Source organism: Petromyzon marinus, chromosome 69 (genome assembly GCF_048934315.1).
Source record: "Petromyzon marinus isolate PM22_M1 ecotype Great Lakes invasive population chromosome 69, UKy_Petmar_22M1.pri1.0, whole genome shotgun sequence".
Classification (NCBI taxonomy): domain Eukaryota; kingdom Metazoa; phylum Chordata; class Hyperoartia; order Petromyzontiformes; family Petromyzontidae; genus Petromyzon; species Petromyzon marinus.
In genome coordinates, this window is record NC_133735.1 from 8,367,846 (window position 1) to 8,387,088 (window position 19,243).

At 48.2% G+C, this 19,243-nt stretch overlaps 2 protein-coding genes across 4 annotated transcripts in view; both read left to right on the top strand.

Moving 5' to 3' along the window:
* The window catches only part of LOC142906715 (large ribosomal subunit protein mL52-like), a 13,265-nt gene extending 12,102 nt beyond the window's left edge, over positions 1–1,163 (top strand). For both annotated transcript variants that reach the window (XM_076055083.1, XM_076055082.1), the window contains exon 5: positions 1–1,163. This exon is cut by the window's left edge and continues 1,123 nt beyond it. The gene's annotated coding sequence lies outside the window, so the exon portion shown is untranslated.
* A 6,374-nt stretch (positions 1,164–7,537) lies between these two features.
* Positions 7,538–19,243, top strand: part of LOC142906713 (protein NDRG3-like) — an 82,754-nt gene continuing 71,048 nt past the window's right edge. The window contains exons 1-2 of one of the 2 annotated variants that reach the window (XM_076055079.1): positions 7,538–7,596; positions 7,881–7,915. The gene's annotated coding sequence lies outside the window, so the exon portion shown is untranslated. Of the gene's footprint in view, positions 7,916–19,243 lie in introns of both variants that reach the window. The other variant, XM_076055078.1, reaches the window with a different exon arrangement.

The following is a 19,243-nucleotide window of genomic DNA, read 5'->3' on the forward strand; positions in this document are numbered from 1 at the left end:
ACACAGATAGACACACAGACAGACACGCACTGCCAGGCACACGCACGCATGCTGGCAAGCACACACAGATAGACACACACACAGATAGACTCCCATGCTGACAGGCACACACACAGATAGACACACACAGATAGACACAGATAGACACACACACAGATAGACACACACAGATAGACACACACACACAGACCCCCATGCTGGCAGGCACACACACAGATAGACACACACAGATAGACACACACAGATATACACACACACAGATAGACACACACAGATAGACACACACAGACACAGATAGACACACAGACACAGATAGACACACACAGATAGACACACACAGATAGACACACACACAGACACAGATAGACTCCCATGCTGGCAGGCACACACACAGATAGACACACACACAGATAGACACACAGATAGACACACACACAGATAGACTCCCATGCTGGCAGGCACACACACAGATAGACACACACACAGATACACACACACACAGATAGACACACACACAGATAGACTCCCATGCTGGCAGGCACACACACAGATAGACACACACAGATAGACACACACACACACAGATAGACTCCCATGCTGGCAGGCACACACACAGATAGACACACACACAGATAGACACACAGATAGACACACACACAGATAGACACACACACAGATAGACTCCCATGCTGGCAGGCACACACACAGATAGACACACACACAGATAGACACACAGATAGACTCCCATGCTGGCAGGCACACACACAGATAGACACACACACAGATAGACACACACACAGATAGACTCCCATGCTGGCAGGCACACACACAGATAGACACACACACAGATAGACACACAGATAGACACACACACACAGATAGACACACACACAGATAGACTCCCATGCTGGCGGGCACAAAAGACGCAGATCCCCCGTATAGCCTCAACAGACTGTTGGGGCAAGTGCTGTTAGCGAGTAGCACCTGTGAAGGCCGGCACTGTGGCACACGATGGGGTGGGTGGCCATCGCCACTCCCAGCCGCCTTTGTCTTCCCAGTTTGTGACGCACAAACGCACAGGGCAAGCACACAACACAATGGCTGTGCATAATAAAATGTACGTATGTGTGTTTAACTTCTTTCGCATCGTACGTAGAAAACTATGGGTGTCTGCTGTGTGATGAGTCTATGGGTGTCTGTTGTGTAAGTCTATGGGTCTCTGCTGTGTGAGTCTATGGGTGTCTGTTGTGTGAGTCTATGGGTCTCTGCTGTGTGAGTCTATGGGTCTCTGTGAGTCTATGGGTCTCTGCTGTGTGAGTCTATGGGTCTCTGCTGTGTGAGTATTTGGGTCTCTGCTGTGTGAGTATGTGGGTCTCTGCTGTGTGAGTCTGTGGGTGTCTGCTGTGTGAGTCTATGGGTCTCTGCTGTGTGAGTCTATGGGTCTCTGCTGTGTGAGTCTATGGGTCTCTGCTGTGTGAGATCGTGAGTTCCATCTCGATACTGACGATGCCTGCTGCTGCTGTAGATGTGGAGTCTGCGTCTCGCTCTCTCTCATCATCACGGTGGCTATGAGATGTTGACTACCTCGCCTGGTACGCAGGAGGTCGTGGGTTCCATCTCGATACTGACGATGCCTGCTGTAGATGTGGAGTCTGCGTCTCGCTCTCATCATCATCACGGTGGTTATGAGATCTTAACTACCTCGCCTGGTCTGCAGGAGGTCGTGGGTTCCATCTCGATACTGACGATGCCTGCTGTAGATGTGGAGTCTGTGTCTCGCTCTCATCATCACGGTGGCTATGAGATGTTGACTACCTCGCCTGGTCTGCAGGAGGTCGTGGGTTCCATCCCGACCCTGACGACGCCTGCTGCTGCTGCTGTAGATTTGGAGTCTGCGTTTCTCACGGTGGCCGTGTCAGAGACACTGAGACCTGGGTTCGAGCCCTGGGTCTGGGTTTCTCTCAGAGGGTTCATAATGGCCATGTCTGAGACACTGAGAGCCTGGGTTCAAGCCCTGGGACTGGGTGTCTGTCTCAGGGGGTTCACGATGGCCGTGTCAGAGACACTGAGACCTGGGTTCAAGCCCTGGGTCTGGGTGTCTCTCAGGGGGTTCACGATGGCCGTGTCAGAGACACTGAGACCTGGGTTCAAGCCCTGGGTCTGGGTATCTCTCTCGCAGGGGGTTCACGATGGCCGTGTCAGAGACAATGAGACTTGGGTTCAAGCCCTGGGTCTGGGTGTCTCTCAGGGGGTTCACGATGGCCGTGTCAGAGACACTGAGAGACTAGGTTCAAGCCCTGGCTCTGGGTGTCTCTCTCGGGGTTCACGATGGCCGTGTCGGAGACACTGAGACCTGGGTTCAAGCCCTGGGTCTGGGTGTCTCTCTCAGGGGGTTCACGATGGCCGTGTCAGAGACACTGAGACCTGGGTTCAAGCCCTGGATCTGGGTTTCTCTCTCTATCAGGGGGTTCACGATAGCCGTGTCTGAGACACTGAGAGTCTGGGTTCGAGCCCTGGGTCTGGGTTTCTCTCTCTATCAGGGGGTTCACGATAGCCGTGTCGGAGACACACATTGCCTGCTGATGAGCACAGACGTTGAACTGTGGTGGACCCATTGAAACACGTGGGTTGGGCAGGCGGTGGCGGCGGTGGTGGTGGTGGTGGTCGCCGCTTCAGAGTGGCGCGGGTGGTGCGTGTGGTGAGGGATTTAATTAAAGTGACGCATTGTGTTCATATTCTTTGGGTCTTTCAGTAAAGCCACATAGAAAAAATAATAATAATAACAAACTAACAATAATACAAATGAAAATAAAAATAATACACATAATCATAACAATAGCACGACGTTTAGATCGCAGCACAAGCGATCATCTTCGGGTGAAAAAACTACAGCAGGCGGATTTTTTTAGTCCATTGCCTGAAACGTCGCCTATGATATATATTTAATTTCAAGGCCAAAACAAAGACAAAGATCCCCCGTGTACACGGGGGATCTTTACACCGTTCATCATGCTAAGTCCGACAATTAAATGCTAAATTCTATGCTAATTCCTTTGTCAAGGCGCTCTGTTTCTTCTCACACAGCTTAAAGGTCGCGGTCTGAGCTTGGCTGTGTTCACTCCAGCGCTGTCCTCCAGACAGTCTCGTCCCTTCACCTGATGAAGGCCGCTTGTGTTGTGGCCGAAACGTCGTGAGAATTTGTATTGTGTTATTTTATTTTATCAATTTATCAATGTATTATTTTATTCTCATTCCACGTGGTGGTGACTTTACCGAAAGAACCAAAGAAGATGAATCCTTGCAGTCACGAAAGCTTTAAATCAAAAGATCTCCCGTGTAGCCTGTAACCTAAGGCTGTTCGTAGGGGCAAGTGCTGCAAGCGAGTTTGCCCCTACGGGGGCGGCCAGCACCACGCCCGGCCGCCTTTGTCTCCCCAGTGATCGATCGATCAAAATTGTCCCCCCCGTAACAGTTCAATTTCTAGATTTGAAGCTTTCGTGACTGCAACGATCCATACTCTTTGGTTCTATTCGGTAAAGTCACGTAGGTAAAAAATAAAACAGCAAAAAATCACGACGTTTCGGCCACAACACAAGTGGCCTTCATCAGGTGAAGGGATCAGGCTGATGAAGGCCGCTTGTGTCGTGGCCGAAACGTCGTGATTTTTGTTGTTTTATATATTTTTTTTACCTACGTGACTTTACCGAATAGAACCAAAGAGTAACATCAGTTCAGTTTTATTGATTTTGGTATCGAGTCCTGTGAGCCATTCGGCTCTTGAATCGGAGTGCAACCACACACAACAACAAAAAACACGAACGAGATAAACATCTCCTTTGATTCTTTCGGTAAAGTCACCACCACCACGTAGAATGAGAATAAAATAATAAATTGATAGAATAAAATAACACGATAACATTCTCACGACGTTTTCGGCCACAACACAAGCAAGTTGTGGCCGAAAACGTCGTGAGAATTTATTAATTTATTCTCATTCTACGTGGTGGTGGTGACTTTACCGAAAGAACCAAAGAAAAAGATGAATCCTTGCAGTCACGAAAGCTTTAAATCGAAAAGAGAAACATCTTAAAGTGACTACGCGTGACTTCGCGCAAACAGAAGAAGAATCCGTGCAAAAAAAACCGGCAAAAATATTCCCGAAAAAAGTCACGGTGTATACCACCAACGCTGTGTGCGAAAAATCCCCAGTGGGATGCAAAGTCAAACAACAACAACAACCACAAGAAAACTTAGATCAAGGCCGTCAGTCTAACTCCGTGCTACAACAAACACAAACGTGTCCAAACCCCCCCAAAAAACACGTTTTCGAAATCACCCAAAAAAATTAAAGCCGTAATTGCAACGGTGATCATAGGGACTGTGACCGAATTTTTTTTGTTACAATAAACTATATAAGTAACATGTAAATCACTATCCGTGGCGCTAACGTTTTTTTAAAATAAATAACTAAATAAACGCAAACACCGCATAAAAATTAATAAGCAAATACGAACAGCGTTTGAAAGTAAATAAATAAATACAAATCGCCACTTCTTTCAAATGGTTCTTGCCGTGGGTTTTTTCACACCTGATGATGGCTGTTTGTGTTACGGTCGAAACGTCGTGAGAATTTTTTGTATTGTGTTTTTTATATATATTTTTTTATTTATATTCTCAGCTCTTTCGGTAAAGTCATCACGTTGAAAGGGAAACAATAAAATAATAAAAAATATATAAAAAACACAATACAAAAAATTCTCACGACGTTTCGACCATAACACAAACGGTCGTCATCAGGTGATGATTACCGTTTGTGTTATATATTTTATTATATTTTTATTATTTTATTGTTTCCCTTTCAACGTGACTTTACCGAAAGAACTAAGAATATGTAAAGAGACCCTCCCCCCACCCCTCCTTCGCGTCGTCGTAACGGGAAACCATTGATCAGGACGCTCTAATTAATTAAAAACATTTTCACCCCTCCCGGCATCTAATTAATTAATCCTGAAAGTGGATTGCGGTGGTGTGACGTCACCGTCATGCAAATGAGGCTTCGCGTCAAACGGACACGCCCCCTCCCCCCGAGTTGTGGTGCCACGCCCCCTCCCCCCGAGTTCTGCCACGCCTCCCCTCCCCCCCACCACTCTGCCCCGCCCACTTTCCATGTGGGGGAGGGGCGTGGTGGTTAGTACCGCCCACGCTTTGTGTGCGCGGGTGGGTAAGGGGCCGTCCATAAGTGACGTCACGCACCTAGGTGGAGGGGGGGGTCAGACATTTGTGACGATGTGTGACGAGCGGGGGGGAGGGTTTGAGAAATGTGACGTCACATCAAAATGCGCAACTTTAAATAAATATAGAATTGTTATGACACTTATTGTTATAACAACATTAATTATTATAACAACGCTCCTACAACATCAGAGTGCAGCGCCACATTAAATACGCACTACAATGACAATAGTTTAAATCGATTTGAAGCAGGTTTTATTTTCAAAATGTAAATATTGTTTTGGGGGTGGGGAGGGGCAGAGCTTTGTGACGTCATATTTGAGGGGGTTTTTTGTAACGCCGTGTGACGAGGGGTCAAAAATCGTCCAAAATCGCGTGACGTCATTGTGTGGAGTGGAGCGGTGGTGCAGCGGTTAGCGCTACGATCCCGGCTACGACCCATGTTCCATTTCCCGCTCGCGGCCACCACCAACACCTACCAGGTGACGATCGTCTGAACCGGTCCTGAGCCAACCTTGCGCTACTAGGTAGACTCGGCCTCAAATGATAACCCGGTGCGGTGTGCAGTAAACTTCGTCGCTGGGGGAGAGAAAGGCGGCCGGGCGTGGTGGTGCTGGCCACCCACCCTCTCGTGTGCCCACAAGTGCCGGTAGTCTTCATAGGTGCTGCTCGCTAACGTCACTTGCCCCTTACACGTCTGTGCAGGCTACACGGGGGATCTTTGTCTTTAATCGTGTGTGCGCCATCGGGTGCTGCTCGCTTGCACTAACAGTCTATTAAAGGGCTGTGCGGGGCATCTTTGTCTTTGTGTGGAGCGTTGAAAGGCAATGAATATATATTTAACAGGCGACGTTTCGGGCAATGGCACTTGTTTACACTACGGGGTAGAAGATGGTTGCCTTCCCCCACGCAAGATGGCCGCCTCCCCCCACGCAAGATGGCTACCTCCCTCTACAATTAATGTCCTACCCCTGCACAAAGATCCAAAATAAATATTTTTTGTTTTGGGTTAAAGCACCAATTAGTAAGGTTTGTCACGTAAACAAAGGGTGCCAATGAGTTACTGCTTCGGCGCACCGGTGTGCTGGGACGTAAACCCACAACATTTACAATTTTGAGCATGACGTTTCGCTGGTGATGGCAACCAGCTTCACCGGGCGACGAAGATGGTCGCCTTCCCCTACAATTACAGAAAACGATGTTTTCCGATGCCCTCAACCCCTACCGATCCAATCAACCCCCGTAAGTCGGCCGCCTATTCTTATATTTGCAGTAAAACATTTGCCAATGCCTTCTCAGTTCCCCACCTAAGATGTCTGGTTGGGGGGGAAGGGAGGCTTTGACCGGTTGACGTCACTCCCCACCAGCCGAGGGTCAGGTGATGCCCCCCTCCCACACACCACTGCGGGCCCCGCTTAAGGTGACAACCTCCCCCCCTTGCGTAAGATGTCCGCCTTCTCCCTTCCCCACCTAAGATGTCCGCTTCGCGAGAGATGCGGGGGGGGGTCAGGGCTTTAACTTATTGACGTCACTTCCACCCCTCCTCGTGCTGTCACGTGACGTCCCCTCCCCCACCACTGCGGGCCTTAAGCCTATGGGTGACAACCGACCCGCCCCTTACCTAAGATGTCCGCCTTCTCCCTTCCCCACCTAAGATGTCCGCTTCGCGGGAGATGCGGGGGGGGGGTCAGGGCTTTAACCGGTTGACGTCACTTCCACCCCTCCTCGCGTTGTCACGTGACGTCCCCTCCCCCACCACTGCGGGCCTTAAACCTATGGGTGACAACCGACCCGCCCCTTACCTAAGATGGCCGCCTTCTCCCTTCCCCACCTAAACATGTTCGCTTGGCGGGAGATGCGGGGGGTAAATGGGGGGGGGGGGGGGTTGCTTTAACCGGTTGACGTCACTTCCACCCCTCCTCGCGTTGTCACGTGACGTCCCCTCCCCCACCACTGCGGGCCTTAAACTTATGGATGACAACCGACCCGCCCCTTACCTAAGATGGCCGCCTTCTCCCTTCCCCACCTAAAGATGTCCGCTTGGCGGGAGATGCGGGGGGTAAATGGGGGGGGGGGGTTGCTTTAACCGGTTGACGTCACTTCCACCCCTCCTCGCGTTGTCACGTGACGTCCCCTCCCCCACCACTGCGGGCCTTAAACCTATGGGTGACAATCGACCCGCCCCTTACCTAAGATGGCCGCCTTCTCCCTTCCCCACCTAAAGATGTCCGCTTGGCGGGAGATGCGGGGGGGGGGGTGCTTTAACCGGTTGACGTCACTTCCACCCCTCCTCGCGTTGTCACGTGACGTCCCCTCCCCCACCACTGCGGGCCCCACCTTAAAGCGGCGCGACCCGGGGCGCTGGTGGGCTGCTGGCCGTTGATTTTTTTTGCGTTGCTATTTAACGAACGCGATATTAACAAACACATTAAAAACCGTCTTATTTAAACGTAAACTCACGCACTAATTTTTTTTAAAATATAATAAGTAACGAGCGAACTTCGCTCGTTTTTTTGCTTCGGTTAAAGGCGGGCGCCGCTGTTTTAACACCTGTTTTTTTGTTTGTTTATAAACAATATATTTTTTTAAAGACAAATAAAATTCAATATAATACAAATACAATTATAATTATTATTATTTTACCTCAGGCGAATCTCTGCGGCATCTGAGGAGGGCGGTCCGGGTGAGTGTTGTCGTATTCACGTTGTTTCTATATCGCCTGAGGCGTCGGGTTTTTGATTTTTTTTGTTTACAATGACGTCCCTGTTAAACGACGGGGTATATCGTTAATAGAACAGGTGTTAAGATCCCATAATTTTGTTATTTCTTTTGTGAGGGGCGTAAGTAAATGTTGTCGTGAACGGCCTACCCGCCACCCGACTCTGCTAATTTCTGTTAAGGTTTGTCGCGTTAACAGAACGTGCCAAATTCGTTATGAAACTTGTGTGGGAGAGAAAATCCACGCAACATTTACCATCTAAGGTACGACGTTTCGCCAGCGATTGCCGCTAGCTTCGTCAGGTAACTGGTGGTGCGTTGGAGAGAAAATCCACGCAACATTTACCATCTAAGGTACGACGTTTCGCCAGCGATTGCCGCTAGCTTCGTTAGGTAACTGGTGGTGCGTTGGAGAGAAAATCCACGCAACATTTACCATCTAAGGTACGACGTTTCGCCAGCGATTGCCGCTAGCTTCGTCAGGTAACTGGTGGTGCGTTGGAGAGAAAATCCACGCAACATTTACCATCTAAGGTACGACGTTTCGCCAGCGATTGCCGCTAGCTTCGTCAGGTAACTGGTGGTGCGTTGGAGAGAAAATCCACGCAACATTTACCATCTAAGGTACGACGTTTCGCCAGCGATTGCCGCTAGCTTCGTCAGGTAACTGGTGGTGCGTTGGAGAGAAAATCCACTCAACATTTACCATCGAAAGTACGACGTTTCGCCAGCGATTGCCGCTAGCTTCGGCAGGACATATAAATGTTGTCGTGAAAGTCGCCACCACCCGACTCTGCTAATTCGACGTTTCGCCAGCAAGTACCACTAGCTTCATCAGGAAATATAAATGTGTCGTGAAAGCCGCCGCCACCCGACTCTGCTAATTCGACGTTTCGCCAGCAATTACCGCTAGCTTCTTCAGGTAACTGGTGGTGTGTTGTAGAGAAAATCCACTCAACATTTACCATCTAAGGTACGACGTTTCGCCAGCGATTGCCGCTAGCTTCGTCAGGTAACTGGTGGTGCGTTGTAGAGAAAATCCACGTAACATTTACCATCTAAGGTACGACGTTTCGCCAGCGATTACCACTAGCTTCTGCAGGACATATAAATGTTGTGTCGTGAAAGCCGCCGCCACCCGACTCTGCTAATTCGACGTTTCGCCAGCAGTTACAACCAGCTACTTCAGGCGACCTAACCCGAAGCACCCATATTGTTGGATCATTATTGATCGCGAAAGCCGATTGATGTAATTGTATAATTTACGTGCCAGCGAAACGTCACCGTACTTAGTGGGGGCCGTCCATTAAGTACGTTACGCATGGATAGGGGGCGAGGTAGGTTAACTTAAATTCGTACGCTTGCGTATTTGGTGGGGGTGGTGGTGTTGGTGGTGGTGGGGAGGGGTGTCTAATCTTCATTCGAAGCTTTCGTGACCGCAGGAATCCATCGCACACTTTGGTTATTTCGGTAAAGTAAACGTGGGTAGAAATCAAAAAATAATAATAATACATCACGACGTTTCGAGCGCAACGTGGGAAAAGATGCAATAGTTGTGGTGGAAAATCCTCCACGTAGAGGCGGTTCAATCTTGATTTGAAGATTCCGTGGCCGCTAGGAATCCATCATAATCTTTGGTTCTTTCGGTAAAGCCACGTGGGTGGAAAGAACATATTTTATATTATTCCTACCTACGTGACTTCGCCGAAAGAACCAAATGATATGGAGGATAGGAAACGTGGTGGGAGGTGGTGTGTGTGTGTGTTTGTATGTGAAGCCTCGATAAGAATTTGTCTTCGTTGGCCTTCAAATGGGCCGTAGTTGAGTGTCTTCAGCTTGTCAGGCGAGACGACTTTACCTAGCGAGGTAGGGCTGTGGGTGAGGTGTCACTCGTGTGGCACCCTACACACTACCCCCGATTCAAGGCCCATGGAGTCTTCAACATTGGGATGGGACAAAAATCTTCCAGGGGGTCTGGGGGTGTTCCGCCCCCCCCCCAGAAGAAAATCTAAATTTGAAAACGAATTTCCTTTAAATTTTGATTGAAAGCTTTCGTGACTGCAGGGATTCATATTCTTGGTTCTTTCGGTAAAGTCACCACCACCACGTAGAAGAGGAAGCAATAAAATAATAAAAACATAAAACAATGAAATCCTCACGACGTTTCGACTGCAACACAAGCAGTCGTCATCAGGTGTGAAAACCACAGCAAGAAAATTTGAAAAAAAAAAACTAATTTCCTGCCTAAAATATAAACAAATTCACTAACAACATGGGATGGACTTAATAATGTCTAATAGCGTGTCGTATTTACATTGCCCTGTTTCGACTTTTGTTTTTACCATTGTTTCATTGTATGTAATGGCAGAGATTAGGGATGATTAAGTACAACCATAACCACAATCACATAAACAGAAATCTATGCATTGATTTACATGAAGACAGGTCCCATATATTGTGGGCAAGCTTTAGGAAATTGTTGTTTTTTTATTTACATAGCATAGCAATTATTTTTTTTATATTGGCAATATATATTATACGACTAGCTGTACTACCCGGCTTCGCCCCGGGACTTTGATCCACCACGCGCGGCCGCCTTTGTCTCCCCAGTGGCGATGTTCACTACACACCGCAGCAGTTTCTCGTTTGAGGCCGAGTCGACCTAGGGGAGTGCCCAGGACCGGTTCAAATAATCGTCACCGGTGGTGGCCGTGAGCGGGAATCGAACTCGGGTCGCCGGGTTCGTAGCGCGGCGTAGCGCTAACCGCTACCGCTACTGCTCCCCCACACACACAGATACACACACACATACACACACACAGATACACACACACACAGGTACACGCGCACAGGTACACGCGCACAGGTACACGCGCACAGATACACGCGCACAGATACACGCGCACAGATACACGCGCACAGATACACGCGCACAGATACACGCGCACAGATACACGCGCACAGATACACGCGCACAGATACACGCGCACAGATACACGCGCACAGATACACACACACAGATACACACACATACAGATATACACACACAGATACACACAGACACACATACACACACAGACAGATACACACACAGACAGTGCGCTAACCGCTACGCTACAATGCGTTACGCTTCCACACGCGCGGGTCACGTGACAGATTTGACGTCACGGCTCACTTAGCGTGCAAAAAAATCTATGCATTATTGAGCCCCCCCCCAAAAAAAACTAAAGTGTATTTTTATAATTGTTGCATTGTGTACAGCAGTCTGGAAAGTAACCACATGGCAAATTTCCAAAACCATATTTCCATTTTGAAAATAAAAACGTGCTTCAAATCGATTTAAACTATTGTCATTGTAGTGCGTATTTAATGTGGCGCTGCACCCTGATGTTGTAGGAGTGCTTTTATGACAATTAGTGTTATAACAATTCTATATTTATTTAAAGTTGCGCATTTGTACGTGACGTCACACTTCTCAAACCCCCCCCCCCGCCCGCTCGTCACACATCGTCACAAATGTCTGACCCCCCCCAGGTACGCTAATTAATTATTGAATGGAGCCGTCGGTGGACTCAGTTTGCTTGAGCACGTTCAGGTTTTATTTGAAGCTTTCGTGACTGCAGGGATGACTCGTTGGCTCTTTTGGTGAAGTCGCGTAGAAATAAAATCATCTAAGTAATAGAATACGACGTTTCGATTTCAACACAAGCGATCGTCATCAGGTGTGTCTATGTTGTGTGTCTCGCTCTCTGTGTGTCTCCCTGTGTCTCTCTGTGTGTGTCTCTCTGTGTGTCTCTCTGTGTCTCTGTGTGTGTCTCTCTGTGTGTCTCTCTGTGTGTCTCTCTCTGTGTCTCTCTCTGTGTCTCTGTGTGTGTCTCTGTATGTGTCTATGTGTGTGTCTATGTTGTGTGTCTCGCTCTCTGTGTGTCTCCCTGTGTCTCTCTCTGTGTGTGTCTCTGTGTCTCTCTCTGTGTGTCTCTGTGTCTCTGTGTGTGTCTATGTTGTGTGTCTCGCTCTCTGTGTGTCTCCCTGTGTCTCTCTCTGTGTGTGTCTCTCTGTGTGTCTCTGTGTCTCTGTGTCTATGTGTGTGTCTATGTTGTGTGTCTCGCTCTCTGTGTCTCCCTGTGTGTCTCCCTGTGTGTCTCTCTCTGTGTCTCTGTGTGTGTCTCTCTGTGTCTCTGTGTGTGTCTCTGTATGTGTCTATGTGTGTGTCTATGTTGTGTGTCTCGCTCTCTGTGTGTCTCCCTGTGTCTCTCTCTGTGTGTGTCTCTGTGTCTCTCTCTGTGTGTCTCTGTGTCTCTGTGTGTGTCTATGTTGTGTGTCTCGCTCTCTGTGTGTCTCCCTGTGTCTCTCTCTGTGTGTGTCTCTCTGTGTGTCTCTGTGTCTCTATGTGTCTATGTGTGTGTCTATGTTGTGTGTCTCGCTCTCTGTGTGTCTCCCTGTGTGTCTCCCTGTGTGTCTCTCTCTGTGTCTCTGTGTGTGTCTCTGTGTGTCTATGTTGTGTGTCTCGCTCTCTGTGTGTCTCCCTGTGTCTCTGTGTGTGTCTCTGTGTGTGTCTCTGTGTCTCTCTCTGTGTGCCTCTCTCTGTGTGTGTCTCTGTGTGTGTCTCTGTGTGTCTCTCTTTGTGTCTCTGTGTGTGTCTCTGGGTGTGTGTCTCTGTGTGTCTCTCTGTGTCTCTCTCTGTGTCTCTGTGTGTGTCTCTGTGTGTGTCTGTGTGTGTCTCTGTGTGTCCCTCTCTGTGTGTCTCTCTGTCTCTGTCTCTGTGTGTGTCTCTGTGTGTGTCTATGTTGTGTGTCTCTCTCTCTGTCTCTCTCTGTGTCTCTGTGTGTCTCTCTCTGTCTCTCTCTCTGTCTCTCTCTGTGCCTCTGTGTGTCTCGCTCTGTGTGTCTGTGTTCTCTCTCTGCTTGTGTGTCTCTCTCTGTGTGTCTCTCTCTGCTTGTGTGTCTGTGTGTCTTCGTGTCTGTTTTTTCTCTCTCTCAAATGTAGTTCTACCTGAATGAAAAATTTATCAGTTTTTCATAATTTTCTGTTTTTCCACCCTCCTGGTTTGTTTATACCGCGGGTGCATAACAGGTGCTATAGGTTTTGCTACGGCTGCGATAGGTGGACGGTGCAGGACAATGCAGTGGCATTGTTGTACTCTACTACTATGCTCCCGCTCCACGTATTCACGTACCCCGCCCCCGCTGTGCGTGATGGCCAGAGTGGTGAACTATGGTCATTTTACCTCCACGAGACTGACAGTGCCGCTGGGGCAGTCCCTCGTACGGCGGTGGATATGACGAGGCTGGCACGCGTGTGCATTGTGCAGACGGAGTGTACGAGTGGATGTTTAATGGCGATTGGGAATGGTGGATCCGTCGGCGCGGAAGCTGCGAATAGTGTGCACAAGGAAGCCGACGACCTGAGTTTATCTGAACCGGTCCTGGGCTTTTCCCTGGGTCGACTCGGCCTCAAAGTGAGTGCGGCGCGTTAGCATCGCCGCTGGGGAGACAAAGGCGGCCGGGCGTGGTGCTGGCCATCCCACCCCCCAGCGTGCCACACAGTGCTGGCCTTTATAGGTGCTCGCTAACATCACTTGGCCCAGTAGTGTGGTAATGCTGCCTAGGGGGAGCTTTGGGGTTTGGTGGGGCTTTCTTGCAGCTTCCACAGATTTCTGTCACACACGAAGCCATTACTGTAATGAATAAAAACCCGCAGAGGCCCTTAGACCCACACAGCAGAGAGCCACAGACTCGCACAGCAGAGACCCATAGACTCACACAGCAGAGAGCCACAGACTCGCACAACAGAGACCCACAGACTCACACAGCAGAGACCCACAGACTCACAACAGAGACCCATAGACTCACACAGCAGAGACCCACAGACTCACAACAGAGACCCACAGACTCACACAGCAGAGACCCACAGACTCACAACAGAGACCCATAGACTCACACAGCAGAGCCCATAGACTCACACAGCAGAGACCCATAGACTCACACAGCAGAGACCCACAGACTCACAGCAGAGACCCAAAGACTCACACAGCAGAGACCCATAGACTCACACAGCAGAGACCCACAGACTCACACAGCAGAGACCCACAGACTCACACAGCAGAGACCCACAGACTCACAACAGAGACCCAAAGACTCACACAGCAGAGACCCATAGACTCACACAGCAGAGACCCACAGACTCACACAGCAGAGACCCATAGACTCACACAGCAGAGACCCATAGACTCACACAGCAGAGACCCATAGACTCACACAGCAGAGACCCATAGACTCACACAGCAGAGACCCACAGACTCACACAGCAGAGACTCACAGACTCACACAGCAGAGACCCATAGACTCACACAGCAGAAAGCCACAGACTCACACAGCAGAGACCCATAGACTCACACAGCAGAGACCCACAGACTCACGCAGCAGAGACCCACAGACTCACACAGCAGAGACCCATAGACTCACACAGCAGATACCCACAGACTCACACAGCAGAGACCCATAGACTCACACAGCAGAGACCCATAGACTCACACAGCAGAGACCCATAGACTCACACAGCAGAGACCCACAGACTCACACAGCAGAGACCCACAGACTCACACAGCAGAGACCCAGAGACTCACACAGCAGAGACCCACAGACTCACACAGCAGAGACTCATAGACTCACACAGCAGAGACCCAGAGACTCACACAGCAGAGACCCACAGACTCACACAGCAGAGACCCAGAGACTCACACAGCAGAGATCCATAGACTCACACAGCAGAGACCCACAGACTCACACACAGAGACCCATAGACTCGCACAGCAGAGACCCATTGACTCACACAGCAGAGACCCACAGACTCGCACAGCAGAGACCCATAGACTCACACAGCAGAGACCTATAGACTCGCACAGCAGAGACCCATAGACTCACACAGCAGAGACCCACAGACTCACAGCAGAGACCCATAGACTCACACAGCAGAGACCTATAGACTCGCACAGCAGAGACCCATAGACTTACACAGCAGAGACCCAGAGACTCACACAGCAGAGACCCACAGACTCACACAGCAGAGACCCATAGACTCACACAGCAGAGACCCAGAGACTCGCACATCAGAGACCCAGAGACTCGCACAGCAGAGATCCAGAGACTCACACAACAAAGACCCACAGACTCACACATCAGAGACCCAGAGACTCACACAGTAGAGACCCACAGACTCACACAGTAGAGACCCATAGACTCACACAGCAGAGATCCAGAGACTCACCGAGACTCATACACTCGTCACAGAGAGACCCATGGACTCGAGCGGTCGTGTGGAAGAAAGTGGTAGAACCAGTTCAGACGCCACACTCGGCTCTGCCACTGATGTTCGCCGTGACCGTCAATGGGTTACGGGTCACCGGGCCCAGTCCCCTGCAGTGCACCAACCACTGCGCCACCACTCCTCACACACAACGCAAAGATCCCACCGTGTGTTATAAACCTGGCACCGTGGTGGTGAGATGTTAACTCCCTTGCCTGGTATGCAGGAGGTCGTGGTTTCTATCCCGACCCTGACGCCTGCTGCTGTATATTTGGAGTTTGCTTGTCTGCCTCATCATCATCACGGTGGCTAGGAGATGTTAACTACCTCGCCTGGTATGCAGGAGGTCGTGGTTTCTATCCCGACCCTGACACCTGCTGCTGTATATTTGGAGTTTGCTTGTCTCATCATCATCACGGTGGCTAGGAGATGTTAACTCCCTTGCCTGCTATGCAGGAGGTCGTGGTTTCTATCCCGACCCTGACACCTGCTGCTGTATATTTGGAGTTTGCGTCTCTCTCATCATCATCATCACCACGGTGGCTAGGAGATGTTAACTACCTCGCCTGGTATGCAGGAGGGCCGTGTGTTCGATCTCTACCCCGATGCGTCCCACAGTGTATTATTTGGAGTTTGTGTCACTCCGCCTCTCTTCCCCTGGGTGGTCGCGTCGATTTTTCTCCGTGTTGTCCGGGTTTTCCCCTCGTCATTTAGAATCGACATCGCGCTGTTCAGAGTATTTGGCAACTGCTCTGCATTTCCGCGTGATGAGCCATTTTTTTCCTTGAGCCTATCATTTGTGATGGCCCGGGTCGCTTCTGAAAGAAAGCTATGCAGCGCGGTGGGGCCTTACCTGGTAAAATACGTTTTTTTTTAAACACGCTTTAAACGAAATGTGCCGCACTAGTAATAGTGAGAACTCCACGACTCCAGGAAGTGGCCCCGAAGCTTGCCCACAACCTAAGGGACCGTGGTGATTTACAGCCAACGTTAGTTAGAGCGTGGACAATCAGACCCAAGCCGAAACATAACATATACAAAATTACGTTTAAAAAAATATATATTTTTAATGTTTAATGCCAGACTATAGTACTGTCATCAGTATGACATAAGTATACCAAATTTGCAGTCGATACCACATTGGGAAGTGGGTAAAAATTGAGTTGCAAGATTTGAGGATGCAACAGCAGACAGAGTGCATTAATTAAAAGCGTGTAATAATGAAGAGTTAAATTTTGATTTAAAGCTTTCGTGACTGCAGGGATTCATATTCTTGGTTCTTTCGGTAAAGTCACGTAGAAGGGAAACATTAAAATAATAAAATTTAAAAAACAAGAAAAATTTCTTGTTGTGGTTTTTCACACCTGATGATGATTGCTTGTGTTGCAGTCGAAACGTCGTGAGAATTTAATTGTTTTATATTTTTATTATTTAATTGTTTCCCTTCTACGTGGTGACTTTACCGAAAGAACCAAGACTAATATAGAGTTAAGTTTAGTCAATGGGTCTCTACGTATCTCTCAGGATGTCTGTGTATAGCAATGTCCTCTGTTTCCATGGGTCATCTTCTATGTGTGTCACTGTGATTCTGTGCATCTCCGTGGGTGTCTATGCGTCTGTAATTTCCACGAGATGATAATGATAAGGCAGTCTTGATTTGAAGCTTCTTTTCGACAGTTACATGCTAATTTCTCACATTAACATAATGCTAAACCCTCACATTAACACAGCCACTTCCGTGCCCTCTAATTTCCCACATTAACATCATGCTAATCCCTCACATTAACACAGCCACTTCCGTGCCCTCTAAATTCATCACATTAACGTCATGCTAAGCCCTCACATTAACACCCCTCTAATTTCTCACATTAACATCATGCTAATCCCTCACATTAACATAGCCACTTCCGTGCCCTCTAAATTCATCACATTAACATCATGCTAATCCCTCACATTAACACAGCCACTTCCGTGCCCTCTAATTTCCCACATTAACATCATGCTAATCCCTCACATTAACACAGCTACTTCCGTGCCCTCTAAATTCATCACATTAACGTCATGCTAATCCCTCACATTAACACAGCCGCTTCCGTGCCCTCTAATTTCTCACATTAACATCATGCTAATCCTTCACATTAACACAGCCACTTCCTTGCCCTCTAATTTCTCACATTAACATCACGCTAATCCCTCACATTAACACAGCCACTTCTGTGTCCTCTAATTTCTCACATTAACATCATGCTAATCCCTCACATTGACACAGCCACTTCCGTGCCCTCTAATTTCCCACATTAACATCATGCTAATCCCTCACATTAACACAGCCACTTCTGTGCCCTCTAAATTCATCACATTAACATCATGCTAATCCCTCACATTAACATAGCCACTTCTGTACCCTCTAAATTCATCACATTAACATCATGCTAATCCCTGACATTAACATAGCCACTTCCGTGCCCTCTCATTCATCACATTAACGTCATGCTAATCCTTCACATTAACACAGCCACTTCCGTGCCCTCTAATTTCTCACATTAACGTCATGCTAATCCCTCACATTAACACAGCCACTTCCGTGCCCTCTAATTTCTCACATTAACATCATGCTAATCCCTCACATTAACACAGCCACTTCCGTGCCCTCTAATTTCTCACATTAATATCACGCTAATCCCTCACATTAACACAGCCACTTCCGTAACCCTCTAAATTCATCACATTAACGTCATGCTAATCCCTCACATTAACACAGCCACTTCCATGTCCTCTAATTTCTCACATTAACATCATGCTAATCCTTCACATTAACACAGCCACTTCCTTGCCCTCTAATTTCTCACATTAACATCACGCTAATCCCTCACATTAACACAGCCACTTCCGTGTCCTCTAATTTCTCACATTAACATCATGCTAATCCCTCACATTGACACAGCCACTTCCGTGCCCTCTAATTTCCAACATTAACATCATGCTAATCCCTCACATTAACACAGCCACTTCTGTGCCCTCTAAATTCATCACATTAACATCATGCTAATCCCTCACATTAACATAGCCACTTCTGTACCCTCTAAATTCATCACATTAACATCATGCTAATCCCTGACATTAACATAGCCACTTCCGTGCCCTCTCATTCATCACATTAACGTCATGCTAATCCTTCACATTAACACAGCCACTTCCGTGCCCTCTAATTTCTCACATTAACGTCATGCTAATCCCTCACATTAACACAGCCACTTCCGTGCCCTCTAATTTCTCACATTAACATCATGCTAATCCCTCACATTAACACAGCCACTTCCGTGCCCTCTAATTTCTCACATTAATATCACGCTAATCCCTCACATTAACACAGCCACTTCCGTAACCCTCTAAATTCATCACATTAACGTCATGCTAATCCCTCACATTAACACAGCCACTTCCATGTCCTCTAATTTCTCACATTAACATCATGCTAATCTCTCACATTAACACAGCCACTTCCGTGCCCTCTAATTTCCCACATTAACATAATGCTAATCCCTCACATTAACACAGCCACTTCCGTGTCCTCTAATTTCCCACATTAACATCATGCTAATCCCTCACATTAACACAGCCACTTCTGTACCCTCATCCAGGAGGCCGCTCTCCTAGCTTACAGTCACATGCTAATTTCTCACATTAACGTCACGCTAATTTCTCACATGAACGTCACCAGCCCCGGCCACTTATTTATGACCCTTGGGCTACACCCATTTAAAAACCTTTTTAAAACACTCAGCCTCAGCAGCAGGCCACGCTTTCCCACCTCATGGACGGACGCTTGTGTGTGCACCCGAAACGTCGTCATTTATTTTTATTTTATACCTACGTGACTTTACCGAAAGAACCAAGAATATACAGCAAAGCCGTTCGCCTTCCTTTTACAGTACTCCACAATAATACTTTTCAGTAATACTTTTGACGGTAAAACACACGTGCACCA